Raw genomic sequence first — 16,611 nt, 5'->3', positions numbered from 1 at the left:
AACTGGTTTGTCACCGACGAATCGAGCTCGCCTTGTTTCCGGTCTCTAGCTAGAGGTCCTTCGCCGCCATGATTGTTTTGGGCCCTCGTTGGGAGCCGCGAGATCTTACACGGAGGACATTTTTGTTTTGGGAAGATCCGGCGCGCTCTTCCGGCCGTTAGCTTAGTGTTCGCCGCCATCTTAAGTCATGGTTGTGGCTTCAAGTGGGCCCCGAAGCAGCCCAGGCCATCTTGTGTTTGGGCGGCGGCAGGGCTCCTCTGCGCGCCCGGGAAACGGGAAGGAGGTCGGCGCCCGGAACACCCAAGCTTCCGAAGGATGGCTTATGAGCCTGTGGCCGCCTTTCTAGTCTGAGTTTGCACAGCCAGGTACCACTTCACCAGTGACCCTGGACTCTGACTAAACAAAAGCCCGACCCCAAACCCTGCCACCATCGTAGGTAAGAACTTGGAAATGCTGGGAACCTAAGATGTTCCTTCCCTTGAACTCAGCTGTGAGCCCACCTCCTCTCCCGCTTCGGTTATTCCCTTTCATTAGTGAACCTTTCCTGAATCCTTCTTGTGCTTCCGCCTCTCCGTTGTTTTAAACAGAAAGGTGCCGGAAGCCTGGGCTTGACAGTGGAAGTTTTGGTCCGGGAAATTATTATTGTTATTAATTGGACGAAATGGAGTATAGTGACTGGGCCAGGTATTTATATCAAACATCTACATGTATTCAATACAAATAGATTCCCCTTCCTAGACAGTTTTTGGTTTGTGACATAAATACAGATTGTGTTTATATATACATTCATTCATTTATACAGTACATTTGTTGAGTACCTGGTGTGTACTAGGTTGTAAGGATTCTGTAGTAAATGAAAACCACTTTATTTCACGGAGTTTCCATTCTGTCACCTTGAGAGCTGCTAGGTTGGGCAAGTAACAGTACTTTCTGGTTCTTAGCCCTGCTATAGTATACAAACAAGTATTCACTTGCTCCTTTCCCTATCGTCCCCCGCTCCTTTTTCCTTCTAAACTAGGAATAAATAATACTGACACTCTATTTCTTGGATCCTGGACCTGACTGCATTTGTAGACGAACTGGTTAATTTTACAACCAATATTTAAGGTGGTTAAGGCCTTGTTGCTCCAATTGTGAACTGTGTGTCAGCTGCTTGAGCATCACCTGGGAGCTTGTTAGAAACGCAGTTGACTCCATCCACAGGCCACTGAATCAGAATCTGCCCTGAGAAGCCCATCCTAAGTTCAGACAGCACTGATTGAAGGCACGAACTAAAGACAGAGACTTTCTCTTTACAACTTGTGCTTCTGAAACAATATGTGGTCAGTTTAGTCCACGCTTTAAATGCAGTGGACATGTGGTTTTATATCCATCAGGTTAATGTCAAGATGCCAATTTAGCATTCTAAAAAGTTGAGAATTTGTCAGCCCCATATATTGTTATGTAACATTTGCTATGCAACACCTTTTGTCCTATGTGCATATTTTATTTTTAATTTATTTGAAGTTGAACTCAAAATTCTGTATATGTTCAGTAAGTAGTTCAATATCAACTTGGAAAACCTTGGACCATAGTTTACCAAAGCTTTTTTGGCACCTTGCATTCTATCATTTTAAAATAACAAATCTAAATCTAATTTATTTCAGGGGTTCTCAGCTTTGGCTGTTTATGAAAATCACTTGGGGTGCTTAAAAAAAAAAAAAAACAACCCAGAACACTATCAGTATACTGAGTTTGAGGTCCTGTGGATGGAATTTAAGGAAGTTAAAGTATTTGAGAAACAACAAATGAGTTTTATATTTTCTGTGTTGCTGTTTGTTAGATTTTTCTCCCTTGTATATTTGCTTAAAATAATTATGAAGAGAGTTGGACTGGGAATGTGGTGAACTAGCTTCTTGGTCGGAGAAGGCAATGGTAACCCACTCCAGTACTCTTGCCCGTAAAATCCCATGGATGGAGGAGCCTGGTAGGCTGCAGTCCGTGGGGTCGGGAAGAGTCAGACACGACTGAGCGGCTTCACTTTCACTTTATACTTTCATGCATTGGAGAAGGAAATGGCAACCCACTCCAGTGTTCTTGCCAGAAGAATCCCAGGGACGGCGGAGCCTGGTGGGCTGCTGTCTATGGGGTCGCACAGAGTCGGACACGACTGAAGTGACTTAGCAGCAGCAGCGGCAGCAGCAGCGGCAGCAGCAGCTTCTTAGTAACCCATCAGCTTGCTGTTTATTGTGTGTCCTAAGCAAGTTATCCAGTCTTTCTGTCTTTCCTTCGTCCGTCTAAACATTAATTGGAAAAAGAAGGATGAAGGTCCTGTTATGTTTTATTTAGTCTCTTGTGTATGTTACAAAATGTAGTGGATATTTATATTCTGTGCATGTGAGGAAGAGAAGTATTTTGCAAGTGCAATATTCGTTGCTTCTGATTTTCCTATACTGTATCTTGTATATGGTGGTAAGTATAATGGGTCTGGAAATGAACTCTAGAGCCAGACTCTCTGGGTTCAAATCCTAGCTCTTCCAGCTACCAGCTTAAACTGATTACTTAACCCTTTTGTGCTTCAGTCTGTTGTTGTTTAGTCGCTAAGTGGTGTCTGACTCTTGCTGACCGCATGGACGGTAGCCTGCCAGGCTCCTCTGTCCATGGGGTTTCCCAGCAAGAATACTGGAGCAGGTTGCCATTTCCTTCTTCAGGGGATCTTCCCGATGCAGGGATCAAACCTGAGCCTCCTAAATTGGCAGGCAAATTCTTTAGCATTGTGCCACCTGGGAAGCCCTATACCTTAGTTGCTTCATCTCAAAAATAGGGTTGATATGAGGATCAGATAAGTTAATACAAGAAAAGTGCTTAAAACAGTGCTTGGCACATAGTCACAGCTATGTAAATGTTAATTAGGTATTATTCTATTTAAGTCTTAGGATTATTAAAGTTTTGTTCATACATTCAAATCACTAATGGGGAAAGGTATTGTAGTTCCATGACTTTAGGCCACGTATCCATTTGGGAAAGAGGGTGATTTAAATACAATATGCCAAGCCAGGAAGATGTGTGACTGAGAGGTTTTTTTAATGATCTTTTTCTTTTCTCTGAATAGCTTTATGGAGGTATGATTGTCATACAGTAAACAGCACATACTTAAAGTGTACCATTTGATGGTGATTTACATACATATACCAATGAAACCAACACTTGAGACAAGATAGTGAATGTACTCATCACCTCCCAAAAGTTGTCTCTTGCCCTTTTGTAAACCTTCTGGGCTCTTCTAGACAACTGCTGATCTGTTTTCTGTCACTCTTGCATTTCCCAGGGTTTTATCTAAATGGAATCTTCCTGTATGTGCTGTCTTGGGGGGTGGGGTAGTCTGGTTTTTTTCACTCATTATAATTGAGAGCCATCTTTGGTGCGAGTGTCAGTGCTTCCTTCCTTTGTAATTGCTGTATTCAGCAATTTGTTAGACTAATTTGTTTGCACATTTGCTAATTGAAGGGCATTTGGGTTGTTTTTATTTTCATAGTGGTCATTTTCACTTTGGAAAAAAAAAAGTAATTATTTGGTGGCCAAGCCTTCCACATACAGAGAACCTAGGAGGTGCCAGTGGTAGACTATGTTTGTTTGGGACTTTGTCTTTGACATTGTTTAGTTTATGAATTCACGTTTTCTGAATGAAATGTTATAGTTTTTTAAATGCCAAACACGTGACATATATTGAGTTTTTGGTGGGTTGGATCTCTTATTGAGATATAATTTATATATAACGTAATCGTTTCATACATACAACACAACTGTTTGATATATGTATATATAGTTAAACAACTCAGAGGGTTAGGGGTGCTGACCCTCTGTGCTGTTGAAAATCTGCATACAACTTTACAGTGACAAGAGTGCAACTCAGCCCCCCACCTGAGATTCCACACCTTTGAATTCAACCAACTGTGGATCAAGTGATACTGTAGTATGTATTTATTGGGAAAAATCCAAGTGAAGTGGATTCTCATAGTTCAAACCTTGTTGTTCAAGGGTTATCTATATAATACAGTTTTATTAACTGGTCACCATGTGGTACATTCCCAGGGCTTACTTATTTCATAACTGAAAGTTTGTACCTTTTGACTCCCCTCACCCATTTCACCACCGCTCCCACCCCCTCCTCAACACCCCCCCCCGCCCCTGCCCCACCAACGACCACCAATATTTTCTCTGTATCTGAGTTTGATGTTTTTTTTGTTTTAGATTTCACAAAAAAGTGGATCATGTTATATTTGTCTTTCACTGTCTTATTATACTTAGAAGAATGCCCATTCATGTTGTTGCAAAGAGCAGAATTTCCTTTCTTCATGACTGAATAACATTCCATTATATATATACATACACCATAATTTCTTTATCCATTCATCTATCATGGACACTTAGGATGTCTTGGCTATTGTGGTTAATGCTTCAGTGAACATGGAGGTGCAGACACCTTTTCAAGTTAGTGTTTTTCTTTTCTTCAGATAAACACTGTGAAGTGGAATTGCCAGATCATATGGTAGTTATATTTTTAATTTTTTGAGGAACCTCCATACTGTTTTCTGTAGTGGCTGACCAATTTAAATTCCCATCTACAGGACACAAGGGCTCCTTTTCTTTCACATCCTCACCAATACTTCAGTTCAGTCGCTCAGTTGTGTCTGACTCTTTGCGATCCCTTGACTGCAGCACGCCAGGCTTCCCTGCCCGTCACCAACTCTTGAAGCTTGCTCAAACTCATGTCCATCAAGTCAGTGTATTGTCCTCTTCTCTTCCTGCCTTCAGTCTTTCCCAGCATCAGGGTCTTTTCCAGTGAGTCAGTTCTTCACATCAGGTGGCCACAGTATTGGCCATCAGCAACACTTATTTGTTGTCTTTTTGATGATGGCTATTCTGACAAGTGTGAGATGACATCTCATTGTGATTTTGATTTGCTTATCTCTGGTGATTGGTAGATGAGAAAACTGGAGATTTGGAGGTGCTGAGGAGGCTGTCTGAGGTCATATAAAAAGCTAGGATTTGAACACATGTCGGTTTTACTAGAACCTGAGACCATAACTGCCTTGTGGGTCAGTACCTGTTTCTGACAAAGTATTAAATAAAAATTAGATGTTGTTTTTTAGTGAAGCAACCACACAAGGCCAGGTGGGGATTTTCTGTGGGCCCCACAGGAATGGGAGGTCCAGAACTTGGGTTAGCTGACCACGTATAAGGGTAGAGAGTGAACTGTGGACTTAATCTTGGTGGGAGATTTCAGTATATGACCTACATTTAAAGAAAAAGAAAAGGGAAAAAAAAATCCTATTTTTTTTTTTTGTCACTTGCATTATTCTCCTGTTATTTCCTTGTATGTTTTTTGTTTGTTTTTGTTTTCAAGTTCATTTTGGCATTCAGAATTATCATATGAACAATAGGAAAAGCTGATTCACTATTTTTTTTACACTATAATTACCTTTTCAAATTTTATCAAAGTTGTTGTCTTTACTCAAGATCAAGATGTTTACTCATTTATCACTTTTCTTTGGTATTTTGTTAAAGTTTGTGATTCCTTCTTCATATTGTCCTTTTATGTGTGTGCGTGATAAAATTAGATTGGGGGAGTAGGGGCAGCAGGTTATGAAATGATTTCTCATTCTTGAATTACAGTTGTTCCTTCATAAATTCTAGGGCCTTTGTTGTTTTAAGACAATAGAAGAGAGTATAACAGATTCTTGGTAAAATTTGAAATCTGGAGGTTAGAAGCCTAAAGCTAATTTCTGGTCTTTTAAATCTGGAGTAGGTGCTTTGGCTTGTGACGCAGACCAGCAGTGCTAGAGGGAAGACAAATGTGAATTTCAGAGTGCCTTGGATTTTCCCACAGAATAATCTAGAAGGTCACCGACTTTATTAGAGTTTATCTCTGCTTTGTATTTAAGTGACAGGACAATCATGTGATATTGTTTCATCTACTTCCATTCCTTCCCCAAATTAATTTTCTTAAGAATTTTAAGATCTTTCCCTCTCCACTAAAAACACACATAAACACATATTTTTGGTGAGGTCAGATGCTATTGAAGTCTTTTTGTGAAAGAATACCGGTTTTCAGGTCAGAGAAAATGGGCTCAAGAATGCAGGGTAGAGGATGAGATACTGTTTGTAAGATATATACTTTAACTTCTCATATGCTTTGAGATATTTGGAAAATTGATTTTTTGGGGCTTGTCCTGAACTTCTTAAAAACAGGGTGTAAAGTAAAAATTCCACTGCATGTAGACTTGAATTGGTAGCTCTGAGAAAGCTTTATAACATATATGCTTTAAGCCCCAGGCCCTGAGCTTGCTGTTCTCTCCTGAAAGTAATGCTAGGAGCATAGGAAGGAAATTTTTTAAGATGCGTGTTTGCTTTTTAAATGTGTGTGTGCACATTTATCTTTTAGTGATCAGTAAAACAAGTCCAGAAAAACCCAAGATGTTCGTGGCTTTAAAACTTAATTAATATAGAGGCTAATAATACCTTTTTCATTCAGATGAATGTAAGGATGTCAGTATTTTAAGGACAAAAACAGAAAGCACTGAAAACCTCACATGACCTAAACTTCAACCGGGTATCTGTTGCCCCTTATGTTCAATACAAAACACTTCCATCTTCTCTTTACATTTATATGCATCTCAGCTCCCTCAACTTTGGCTGCATGGTATATGTAACTTAAGTGTTATTTGTATATTGAAATAGGACCAGAGTGCCTTGACCTTCTGTTTAGAGGGTTTAATATGGAATTTGGGATTTGGAGACAGTAAAGATGTATTAGATTAATAGGTATAAATCTAAAAGAGTAACACAGTCTGTAGCCACTGATTTCAGTAACATCAGCAGACTCCAGTTAGCAGTCTTGGCACTTATTTTGCCATGCTCTAGGCTATCAGAGGGAATAAGAATGGCTCCTGTCCTCAGGAAGCTCTGGTCAGGGGGAGGAGAGAGACTGAGGACGGGAGTTAAGTGAGTGGAGGGGATGTGGAAGGGCTGGGCTGGCCCAGAAAAGGGACTGTTCGCTCCGGAGAGCCCTAGAGGGCTCCAGAGGAGCAGGCGGCAGCTCAGTTGGGTTTCCGAGGATAACACGATCTTAGGGAGAGAGGACCTTCTCTAGTGTGACACGCATATGCACACATATGTGCAGGCAGGACGTGTTAGCCCTGAGTGTTCAAGGTCACATGCCTGAGTTGGCTCTGGAGGTCTCGGAGCTGTGAAGGTGCCTGAGCTGTGAGGTGGTGGGGCTCACACCTGCTCCGATACCTCACGTGACGGTTTCGAGGCTGGAGAGGTGCCAGGTTCTTGGAGAGGCCCGGGCCTTGCAGGATGACCAGCTCCTTGGGGTCTGAGACCGCCTGGCACCCCCGCGTGTGGTTTTCCCTTCTCGGGGGAGGCAGACGGGCCCGTCTGCGGCTTCATCTGTTCTGTCCCGGACGACAGGCACTGAGAGGAGAGAGCGGAGTGTGTGCTGTCCCCAGGTCCCCTGGCAAATGGCCTTGCTGTGTTTAGACTTCAGCTTCCTGGGGTTTTATAAAAGGACAGTGAAGGACTTGCCCCTCACCTCCCCAGGGTGGTTGTCAAGGCAGCAGTAATGCAAGGGGTCAGTCAGAGATGCCCAGCGGCACTGCCACTGCCTCGCCAGACTTGTGGAGACTCGGCTGGGAGACTGGTGCTGCGCTCTGGCACCTCTGCTACCCTTCCCTTCTGTTGGCCTGCTCTGTTATGAATACGCATCCTTTGCTTTCTGTGCGTCTTTCACATACCTTCTCTCAGTTTGTGGTTCCACCACACACCCCTCCCCCACTGAAGTTTAATTTTTTTAACCTTTTTGTTTTGAAATAATTATAGATTTGCCTGAAGTTGGCATAAAAGTACACGGAGTCCCCTGTACCCATCACTCAGCCTCCTCCAGTGGTAACATCTTTTGTGACTAGAGTGCAGATACTAAAACCAGAAAGCTGACATTGGTACGATCTCCAGAGCTTATGAGGTGGAACCAGTTTACAGGCCTTTGTGTAGTTGTTTTTATCGCGTGTTTCTATTCTTGTGACCAGCACCACAGTCACAGTGTAGAATTCCATTGCCAGAGCTTCCTTCTGCTACTTTCCCGTTCCTAACTCCTGGTAACCACGAATGTGGTCTTCACTTCTGTAATTTTGTTGTCTGAAGAATGTTATATGAGTGGGATCATACTTTATATAACCTTTTCAGATTGTCTTTTTTCCCCTGAGGATCATCCCCTTGAGATGATCCAGCCACGCTGTCGTGTGTGTCAGCAGTTCAGTTATGGTTGCTGAGTAATATCCCATGGTATAAATATGCCAGGTCTGTTTAACCATTCACCTACTGAAGGACACCTGAGTTGTTTCCAGTTTTTGGCTGTTATGAATAAAGTCACTATGAACATTTGGCTACAAATTTTTATGTGAGCCTAGGTTTTCATTTTTCTGGGGTGAATTACCAGGAGTGCATAGTTTAGATCATGTGGTAAGTACATGGTTAGTTTTGTAAGAAGCTGTTAACAATCTCTTTCTAGAGTGGCTCTATGATCTTTATAGTCCTACCAGCAGTGTAGGAGAGATGCCTGTTCTCTGCATCTCCACTAGCATTTGGTATTATCTGTTGTTTTTTTTTTTAATTTTTTTTATCTCTTTTTTATTAGCCATTCTGGTGGGTATGGAGTGATGTGTCGTTAAGTTTTACTTTGCATTTCCCTGATGGCTCATGATGTTGAGTGTCTTTTTTTAATTGAAATATAGTCAGTGTATACTGTTACGTATAGTCAAGCTGACAAAGGTCTGTATAGTCAAGTCTCTGGTCTTGCCAGTGGTCACGTACTGTTGTGAGAGCTGGACCATAAAAAAGGCAAAGCACCAAAGAATTGATGCCTTCAAACTGTGGTACTGAGAAGACTCCTGAAAGTCCCTTGGACAGCAAGGAGATCAAACCAGTCAATCTTAAGGGAAATAAACCCTGAATACTTGCTGGAAGGACTGATGCTGAAGCTGAAGCTCCAGTACAGTTGGCGCATTGGAAAAGTCCCTGATGCTGGGAAGGATTGAGGGCAGAGGAGAAGAGGGCGTCAGAGGATGAGATGGCTGGATTGTATCACCAATACAATGGACGTGAACTTGGGCAAATTTCAGGAGATGATGAGGGACAGGGAATCTTGGCGTGCTGCAGTCCATGGGGTCACAAAGAGTCGGACACGACTGGGTGACTGAACAACAACTGTTTTGCTAGTTTCTGGTGTACTATATAATGATTCCTCATTTGCATACAGCATGAAATGATTAGAGTGTCTTTCCACATGCTTATTTACCATGTTTGTCCTCTTTGCTGAGAAGCCTGGTCATGTCCTTTGCCCACTTTTTGAATGGATTGGTTTCATTTTTTTTACCATTGAGTTTTGGGAGTTCTTTTTATGTTCTAGTTTATAAGTTGTTTAACTGGTTATGTGGATTGCAAATATTTTATTCCAGTCTGTAGAGAAGTTTTAATCTTAATACTGCCAAATCTACCGTTCTTTTTGAGTTTTACTTCTTGTGTCTAGTTTAAAAGTACCTTCCTTCCTCAGAGCTCATGAAAAACATTTTCTGAAAGCTGCTAATTTTTTACATTTGAGCTTGTAGCTCATCTATAGTTGATTTTTATGTACTGTGTGAAGTAGTGGTCCAGCTTTCTCTTTTTCCAAATAGACAGACAATTGCTGGACCACAGTTTGTTGAATGAACAGTCTCTTTATTTCCCACTGATGTGCAGTGCTGCTCCCAGCATCCATGAGCCCAGGGGCTTGTTTCTGGTCTGTGAAGTCTGTTCCTTCAGCCTGTTTGTTTCCCCTTTGCCAGCACATTATTTGATTTACTCTGGCACTGTGGTAGTTTTGCAGTATCTGGTAAAACAGACTCCCTTCATTGTTTTTCTTTCTTTCTTTCTCTTATGTATCTTAGAACTTTTTGTTCTTCTTCAGATTCCCTGTTCAATATTGTGGCTAGGATTGCATTAAGTTTGAAGAACAATGTGACTCATCACATGTCTGGCACATGTCTTATTAAAATTAATCTCTAGATATTTTAAATCTGTGGGATGCTAGTATGATGATATTTTCAGAAATCTACATCTTCTGCTTGTTTCAAAGAAATTGCTTTTAAGATTCATCAGTAAGCATGTTTGCTACATTTCTTTTTTTTTTTTTTGTAGATGCTTTTCTCAGATTAACTTGTTTCTGTTCTGAGATTTCTAGTGTTTTCTTTTCTTTTTTTTTTTCTATTTCTGTTAAAAGGATCATATGCTTTTATTTTACTTCAATTTTTACTTATGGTAATTGTTCTAGTATTAAACCGACCTTGCACTCCTTGGATAAACCTCACTTGTTTCTGAAGTATTTTTTTTATATATTGCTCAATTCGTATTGCTTCTGTTTGTTTAGGATTCTCGCGTCTAAGGTCAGGCATAGAACTGGCTGTGGTTCTCCCTTTTATAGTCTGCCCTTGCCCAGTTTCACTCTCTGGGCTTCATAGGGTGAGTTGTATGGTGGGAGGGGCTCCCTTTCACCCTCTTCTCTGGAATCATGTGTACATTTTGGCATTATTTGTTCCTGGAAGAGCTGCTGGATTTTGGATCACAGAGGTTTAGAAATGGAAGAGACCTTAGAGGTTAGCCTGTCCAACAGCATTGTTCTCTTGAGGCAGAAAGAGTTAAATGCTGAGGCTCCAGTCCAGAAGGCCTGGTCCACTGTCTCAGGACTCAGCAGCTTCATCATTGTAGAAGCCCTAATCCTGACGTAAAGGTAACAGCCATTTTATTACCTGAGACAGAGGGCACAAGGCCTTCCCATCAAAGTCCACACAGATTCATAGGGAGACTTGAAAAACATCCCATCAGTATGACAAACTGGTCCCCTAGGTGGCTAGGGTCATCGGATTAAGTTAAAGAACTCAGAGGGCAAAGGGAGCCTTGGGCAGCACTCTGACAGCTCATGGAAAGCTGTGGGGAACAGGCAGAGACTTCCCTGGCTCCACTGTGAGCAGCTCTGCTTAGGAACAACTCAGCGGGCCGTTAATACATGTATTGCCCATTGTGATGACAGGTGATAATTTTCACCTGGAATATCAAAGAAATATTCACTGTATGGTATTTTTTATGAAAATCAATAAAGATTTAGTGTTTTTTTGGAAAATTTCCCAGAAACAGCAAACATAAAATAGTCTCAGTTCCTGTTTCAGGAATATTTCTTCATCCAGCAGACTTTCTTGAGCACCTTCTAGCTTTGATAACCTGCTCCTTCCAGGATGGATAAGTGTGCTTTCACCCGATGGTGCTAGATTGCTCTCAGTGAGATGACCTGACTCTTCTCCTTCCCTTGATCTTCAGCTGTGAGACCCTGGCCTGATCCCCCAAATTCTTGTTAGGGGAATAGATGGTCTGTTAAGGATGTCTTGTAGTCCTAAAATTGTTCGTTTTTTGAGATTGCAAACACTGTGGGAACAAGTGAAAAAAAATTTCATTGAGAGGCAGAATGCCACATGGTATTAAAAATGGGTTAAAAATAAAAGCAAAGTTATACAGTTGCTTATTATTATTTTTTGCATGCAGTCTGTTTTATACTAGAGATCATATTATTTCATATAAAAATATGCCTTTCAGTTCTGGATTCTTACAGATCATATTTTTGAGACGGGGCTTTGATGATACTTTTTGAAGAATCCAGATCTTAAAACATAAATGCAGCTGCTCTTGCTTTACTGATTAAAGGGGGGGAAAATGAGCATTGTAAGAGTCCACTGGAAACTTATTGTGAATTGAAAATATAACCTTCACTGTAATATGGCTCTTAATCTTTCTAACAGCAGATATGGTCTAAAGCCTTGCAGTAATCTTCTGTGTGGGCCACCTGTCCTTCTGGAAAAGGAAGACGTACTGGAAAACCAGTGTGTAATTAAAAATAATTAGATCGCATGTGCTTCAGACTTGGTTGGATACTTGTTGGCAGTACTCTTTTCCCTGTTCTTCTGTCTAGCTGAACTACTAGTCTCCTCTAAATATCCCCAGAGAGGGTCTCCCTAAATTCTTAGCAGAAGTTATTCAAACCTGATTTAATATATTTAAAGGAGCTGACTGTGTGTTTATCAGGCTCAGATAATACAATATCATTTTAAAGATTTAACTAGTTTTCAGAACAACCTTTATGAATGGTGTTTTCAAGTACATGTTCTTGACTTTCTACAAAGTTATCTTTTCCATTTATACCTCTGTAGAAATGAGCTTGCTAAGATGAACATCATTAAAAAACATTCTAAAACATTTGCATTGCATTGTTCAGGGAACAGAAGTGAATAGATTAAAATGAAATTAAAATGATTTAGGGTTTAGATAAAGAAAGATATTTTTGTCTATTAAAAATAGAATCAAAGGTTATAAGATTTTTAAAAAAATTTCCCATTGACTAAGTAATAATAACTGTTCAACACTCATCCGGGGCCTACTGTTTATAAATGAGACTGTTTTCATGTACTTAGTCCTTTCAATAATTTTGAGTTAGGTATTGCTATCCCTATTTTATAAATAAGGAGTCTGGGATTCAGAAATAAGTGCTCTTCTTTTTCTTTTCCATTATGATTTATTGCAGGATATTGACTAGTTCTCTGTGCTGTGCAGTATCATGTTGTTGTCTCTCCACTGCAGGTATGCTGGTTTGCATCTGCTAATTCCAGAGTCTCAATCCATCCCTCCCTGGCCCTTTCTCCCCCTTGGCAACCCGTAGTCTGTTCTCTGTCTGTACGTCTATTTCTGTTTGTAGATAAGTTCACTTGTGTCATATTTTAGATTCCACATGGAAGTATTTGTCTTTCTCTTTCTGACTTACTTCACTTAGTGTGATAATCTCTAGGTCCATCCAAATTTTGCAGATGGTATTATTTCATTTTTTCTTATGGCTGAGTAGTATATGTATGTACCACATCTTCTTTATTCATTCATCTGTCAGTGATCATTTAGGTTGCTTCCATGTCTTGGCTGTTGTAAATAGTGTTGCTGTGAACATAGAGGTACGTGTATCTTTTTGAATTATAGGTTTGTCCGGATAAATATATCCAAAAATGGGATTGCTGAATCATGTGGTAGTTCTATTTTTAAATTTTTAAGGAATCTCAATACTATTTTCCATAGTGGCTGCACCAATTTATGTTCTTACCAGTAGTGTAGGAGGGTTCTCTTTTCTCCACACACTCTCCAGCATTTGTGAGAGTCAACTAGACTTTTTTTAATGATAGCCATTTTGACAGGTGTGAGGTGGTACCTCATGATAGTTTTGATTTGCATTTCTCTAATAATTAGTGATATTTAGCATCTTCTCATGTGTATATTGGCCATCTGTATGTTTTCTTTGGAGAAATGTCTGTTTAGGTCTTCTGCCCATTTATTTATTTATTTATTTAATATTGAGCCACATGAGCTGTTTGTATAATAAGTGCTTTTCTTATAATAAAACCAAAGTCCCTTAAACTGCACTGTCCGTTACGGTCATCACTGACTGCAAGTACCTGTTGAGCCCTTGGCACGCAGCCAGTCCAAATTGAGGTTCTGGAGACAAAATACATACCTGATTTGAAAACTTAGTTAAAACACCGGGAGTGTAAATATTTTTATATTGATTATATGCTGAAATGATAACGGGATGGATTTGTTGGGTTAAATAAGACACATTATTACAATTAATTTAACCGTTTCTGTTTAACTTTTTGTTAAATGTAGCTGTTAGAAATTTTAAAATTGTATCTGTGCCTTGCATCATATTTCTTTCGGACAGTGCCGCTCAAAAAGTATCTGTGCAGGTGATCTAAACAGGCAGACAATTCCACGCACAAGACTCGTGAGTGAAGGCATCCTTCCCACTCCTTTCTCCCATCCTTTCTCCACAGCAGCTCTCTCCAGCTGGCTCTGCAGGTTGGAGCAGAATTTAGCATTTAAGAATTGGATCCGTATCTATAGAGAAGGGGGGCAGGGATGGGGAAGGAATGAAGGGGGAGTTTGGGGTTAACATATGCAAGCTGTATATATAAAATAGGGAAGTAACAAGGTCCTGCTGTATAGCAGAGACCTATATTCAGTATTCTGTGATAAGCCGTAATGGAAAAGAATATAAAAAGAGAATGTATATATACGTATAAATGAATCACTGCTGTACAGCGAAACGAGCACAACATTGTAAATCAACTATATGCTTAACAAAGGAATTGAGTCCTTATCACTGCATTTCATGCTGTGTTGCTGCTTTATTATTACTGCTGTGGTTGTGTAGATTGTTGATGATACTGGTTTTCGGCTTTGTTTCTAAAACATTCCATTAGGATTAAAGGGAGTTCCCTTCCACCTCTGTGTCCCTACCACATACATACACCCACATTTCCCATCCTTTTAATTTTGTTGAAAGCATAGTACTATTTAGGCCAATATTTATTGTTTATTATCATGATTATAAATGCTAGTCATAACTGTGTGTGTGTGAAGTACTCTTTACTTTTTATTTTCTGCATACTTTTTGTTTATTCTGCAATTAGCAATCGCTTTGTATTATTCACTTGCTTTGCTTTCCACACACCTGTCCTAATTCAATCTCATATTGCTTACTGGTAGTCTGAAGTTCATCTATATGTGCTCAGACACCTCCTGAAGAGGCCTCTCCTGGGGTCTCACCAGCTCTGCCCTGGACTGTTGTTCTCTGCTTGTCTAGCCTATGGGTCCCAGGCAGGGATCTGCTTCCACCAGATCCAGGGATTTCCTCTGCCTTTTGCCTATCTCAGCCTTCTTTTTTCCTGTGTCTTCCCTTTTTTGGGGTCAATTTCTTCATTTTAGTGAAGCACATCTTTAGTAGCTTACTGAGAAAGGATGCACAGAATATATATTTTTTAAGACCTTGCACATCTAAAAATGTTTTCACCCCACCCCCTTGTGTTTAAATGTAGTTGGAGTTTGAAAACAATTTTCTTCAGATTTTGGGGGATAGTTTTCCATTACCTTTTAGCTTCCAGAGTTGCTTTGGGTAGTTTGGAGCCAAATATTCTCTTCCGATCCCCTTCCTCCCAACTCACCCACTCTCTCAACTCACCCTCCAGTGCACATACTTTAAAATCCTTTTTTCAACAATGTCTGAAATTTTCCTGTGATATATGCCCTGATATGTGTCTGTTTCAATCCTAATTTTTACATGTTGGTCCTTCTGTACTGGTCCTTTAGTTTTTCATTTATTCTCTCTTAATTTTCATCTTTATTATTTCTGAAGTTCCTGGATGACTTAGTCAACTTGATCCTTTGGACCTTCTATTAAGTTTTAAAATTTCATTTATAAGTTTTAGTTGTTTTCCAGTTCAGTTCAGTTCAGTCGCTCAGTTGTGTCCGACTCTTTGCAACCCCATGAATTGCAGCACGCCAGGCCTCCCTGTCCATCACCAACTCCCGGAGTTTACCCAAACCCATGTCCATCAGGTCAGTGATGCCATCCAACCATCTCATCCTCTGTCGTCCCCTTCTCCTCCTGCCCCTAATCCATCCCAGCATTAGAGTCTTTTCCAATGAGTCAACACTTCGCATGAGGTGGCCAAAGTATTGGAGTTTCAGCTTCAACATCAGTCCTTCCAATGAACACCCAGGACTGAGCTCCTTTAGGATGGATTGATTGGATCTCCTTGCAGTCCAAGGGACTCTCAAGAGTCTTCTCCAACACCACAGTTCGAAAGCATCAATTCTTTGGTACTCAGCTTTCTTCACCGTCCAATTCTCACATCCATCCATGACCACTGGAAAAACCATAGCCTTGACTAGACGGACTTTTGTTGGCCAAGTAATGTCTCTGCTTTTCAATATGCTATCTAGGTTGGCCATAACCTTCCTTCCAAGGAGTAAGCGTCTTTTAATTTCATGGCTACAATCACCATCAGCAGTGATTTTGGAGCCCAAAAACATAAAGTCTAACACTGTTTCCACTTTTTCCCATGAAATGATGGGACCAGATGCCATGATCTTAGTTTTCTGAACGTTGAGCTTTAAGCCAACTTTTTCACTCTCCTCTTTCACTTTCATCAAGAGGCTCTTTAGTTCTTCTTCACTTTCTGCCATAAGGGTGGTATCATCTGCATATCTGAGGTTATTGATATTTCTCCCGGCAATCTTGATTCCAGCTTGTGTTTGTTCCAGTCCAGCGTTTCTCATGATGTACTCTGCATATAAGTTAAATAAGCTCCTTTTATTTATTTATGCTTTTAATTTTTTTTATTGAAAGATAATTGCTTTACAGTATTTTGTTGTTCTTTGTCAAACCTCAGCATGAATCAGGCATAGGTATACATATATCCCCTCCCTTTTGAACCTCCCTCCCAGCTCCCTCCCCATCACCCCTGTTTGAGTTTCTTGAGCCATACAGCAAATTCCTGTTGACTATCTATTTTACATATGGTAATTAAGTTTCCATGTTACTCTTTCCATACATCTCACCCTCTCCTCCCCTCTCCCCATGTCCATAAGTCTATTCTCTATCTCTGTTTCTCTATTGCTGCCCTGTAAATAAATTCTTCAGTATCATTTTTCTAGATTCTGTTTATA

At 40.3% G+C, this 16,611-nt stretch overlaps 1 protein-coding gene across 1 annotated transcript in view; it reads left to right on the top strand.

The window, feature by feature from the left end:
• Positions 1 to 280: 280 nt before the first annotated feature.
• The window catches only part of SLX4IP (SLX4 interacting protein), a 209,615-nt gene continuing 193,284 nt past the window's right edge, over positions 281 to 16,611 (top strand). Inside the window, 1 exon segment of the mRNA XM_081559108.1 lies at positions 281 to 436. The gene's annotated coding sequence lies outside the window, so the exon portion shown is untranslated.

This window comes from Giraffa tippelskirchi, chromosome 13 (genome assembly GCF_054371585.1).
Source record: "Giraffa tippelskirchi isolate mGirTip1 chromosome 13, T2T-mGirTip1v1.2.pri, whole genome shotgun sequence".
Classification (NCBI taxonomy): Eukaryota; Metazoa; Chordata; class Mammalia; order Artiodactyla; family Giraffidae; genus Giraffa; species Giraffa tippelskirchi.
This window is presented reverse-complemented; position numbering and strand designations above follow the sequence as displayed.